Raw genomic sequence first — 3,278 nt, 5'->3', positions numbered from 1 at the left:
GCCACATGGGATTTTTGCATTTTCCAGCTAAATCAGCAGCCCAAATGTAAAATGTGTCACTCAGGAACATTTGGCTGCTACATGTCAAAGGATAGTTGTGGTAGAATGGCACAGCCTAATACCTAGAACAGAGCCAAAAAAACATGTGGCATGTAAAGACATGCATGATGTATGACACAAGCAACTGAAAAAACTGACAGGTAAATATGAGAGACAAGGTAGGTGAAGTAATATCTTTTATTGGGCTAACTTTTGTTAGTGGAAGGGATAAGCTTTCGAGCTTCACAGAGCTCTTCCTCAGGTCTAGGGAAGGTAACCAGAGTATCCAACCTAAATACAAGGTGGGACAGCTTGTTAAGCAGCAGGGGTTCTGCACATGTTCCAGGAGGCCACTTAACATGAAGTGGGCAATTAAGAGTTTGCAGGCAGCAGTGTGTGTTACAAATTATTGTAATGAGCCAGACAATTAGTAGTGGTGCTGTTTGGTCTATGGTTTTTATTGTCCAGCAGAGTTCTGAATTTAAGGACCCAGACTTGTCTTTTGAAGGTGGTGTTCAGGATTCTTCTGAGGATGAGGACTGAGAGTTCAGATATGTCATGATGGCTTTGTGAAAAGTGTTTGCCCACAGATGTTATGGTGTTTTTGTTTTTTATCATTTTGCTGTGTAAGTTCATTCAAGAGTGCAATGATTGTCTGGTTTCAGCCACATTGTTGTTGTGGGGCTTTTGATGTACTGGATGAAGTACATCGTAAGTTATGATAGGCATGTGTGGGACCTAGGGACCTTGAAAGATGTGTTGCAGGGGAGGGTATTGAGCATCATAGTAGTGAAGATGCATCTTCAGGTTTTGCATCTGTTGTTCGGGTAGGGACCGGTACCACTTTGCGTTCATGTATCCTGGTCTGTGCAGAGCTTGCTTCTGATGATGAGGATGTGGAGCTCGTTTGAAGGCCAAAAGAGGGGGCTTGGAAAACAATTATTTCAGGATGCAGTCCCTTTCAAGTATGTATTGTAACTGTTTGGTGATAGCCCATCTGAGTTCTAGTGTGGGGTGATAGGTGACAACTTCGGGTGTCTGATTAGTAGGGGTTTTTTCACCCTGTATTAAAGCAGATTCTCCCAGTGTATTCAGGTGGCATATTCCATGATGCAATCTACTTCTCTGGTGGAGCATCTTTGTTTAGTGAAGGTGGTTTTAAATGTGTATCCCCTACCTAAACTCCCTCATACATTTCTACCACAACTTTAAACAACCATCACCCAGGCATCACTCTCTCTAGAACACTCCCACACCAGTATCAACTTCCTAGACACCATGATCAGCTTCAATATGGAACCAGACAGAGGACTGTATACAAGAAACCCATGGACCCCCACACTTAGATTCTTCAGACACACCAACATATCTGTTATCTACAGGTACTCTGATACCATATAATTGACTCTCAAAAGAAAGTCGAGGATACAGAGACTTAAAACCTCAACACTTAAAACCTCTTTCATGTGACATAGTCTGCACAAGTTTTGCAGGGGTGTGTGCAGCGTAATTATGTCCCTGTTACAACACAACACCTTACAGACTACTAGCCCATAGTTGTGATATGGTATATCACATTTTTACTAAATATTGTCAGGAACTGTAGGGACAGTATTTCAGACTATATGTTAAAACTGTGCTTTTAGCAAATCATAAATATGATTCAGCTAATCATACCTCCCTCTGAGGAAGATCATCATTGTAATTTCAGGTAAGAAAATTACAAGGAAGCTTGTGTTCTTTGAAGTCCGATTGAGATAATGTGAATGAAGAAAATCTGTTTATGTCTGGCCCCAGGAATCAGGCTCTGTTCTGGCTGAATACTGGCCCCATATTTCAGAAGTCTGGCTGTACAAACCCCATCCCACACAAGATTTGTGAATGTAAAAAGGCCAATACCCTAAATTTTGGTGCTCTCAAAGTGCTGAAAGATCCAATGAAATTTCTGACAAGCACTCTTTTAGAAACATCCTAGCCCTAAACCCGCACATTCCTGACAACTGTCAACCTCCTTTTAAAAATAGCTCTAGGTAAGTGTCCCTTAGCTCCAAAAATAAAATGATGTAGAAAATGCAACCTATAGCTTAGCCATGGGCCTGGGGATAAATAACGTTCTGCTTACAATGGAAAGGGATTTTAGCAGTGTGGGATTGCCCACATCCCTTCAGCCAGGAATCCTTTCTAGTCAAAACATGGTAAGAGGAGAAACTGACCTCATAGGGGTAGACTTAGTGAATCTTGCAACAGGGGTCACCAACAGGAGAAGCCACAGCATATTACCCTTATAAAGAAAACCCACCGGACTGTTCACAGAACAATTGCTAATGCATCTTTTGACTAAACTCATTTCTCAACAAATGTGATCACTCCAAGAAGTCAGGAGCATAAAGCTTGAAAGCAAATGGAGACAACTCTAGAGGTGGCCTTTTCTGAACAAGATTGAGCTATACTGATGGGAGATGTGCACTTCTACTGTTGGTCATGTAGGTAAATAGAGGATTTCAGTTGTAGTCTGCTCGGTCCCTTTCACGAGAACTACATTTTAAAGTGTGTGTTTGGTGGTGGGGAAGGGGAGGGGAAATAAATGTAAACAGTGTTATAGGAAATACAACTCTTTATTTTTCAAGATTTATGGATTAACACAAATACTGAACTAAATAAGAAAAGGTTAGAATGCAGCATTTTAATCAGCAGGCAAACTACAAAAAAGATGAATCTGTATTTGCAATCAGAGCATAAACATTACTGCTCATTTTAATATGTTGTAGTAATTTTAATTTATTCTGTGTGCATAAATATGACTTTTCTGGTTTTGGGTTTTTGTTTGTTTGTTTTTTACTAAAAATCATACAAATATTGCATATATGTGTGTGTGTGTGTGTTAAAATGGGTGTATAACCATGTATATGTTTTTGTGCACCAAGTGCCCTATCCAATGCCCTTGGAAGTTAACTGGAGTATTTACATTGACTTCAATAAGAACAGGATCCATCCCAAACCACAAAATATTATAACTGTATTGTGGAAGTGTATCTAATGAATAAGGGCTATTTTCAATAAGCTACTATAAAATATTGAGAGTACATTAATAATAATTTGTAAAAGAATATCTTGTCCAACAACTAAAACCAAATGTACCAAATAAAAGGAAATAATGTACTGTGGAATTAATAAAATCCCCTAAGAGTACAGGGCTCTTTGATGTACCCACAATATATTTAATAGGTTCTCCTTTGTAT

The sequence above is a fragment of the Eretmochelys imbricata genome, chromosome 1 (genome assembly GCF_965152235.1).
Source record: "Eretmochelys imbricata isolate rEreImb1 chromosome 1, rEreImb1.hap1, whole genome shotgun sequence".
NCBI lineage: Eukaryota > Metazoa > Chordata > Testudines > Cheloniidae > Eretmochelys > Eretmochelys imbricata.
Note: the sequence above shows the minus strand (reverse complement) of the source record.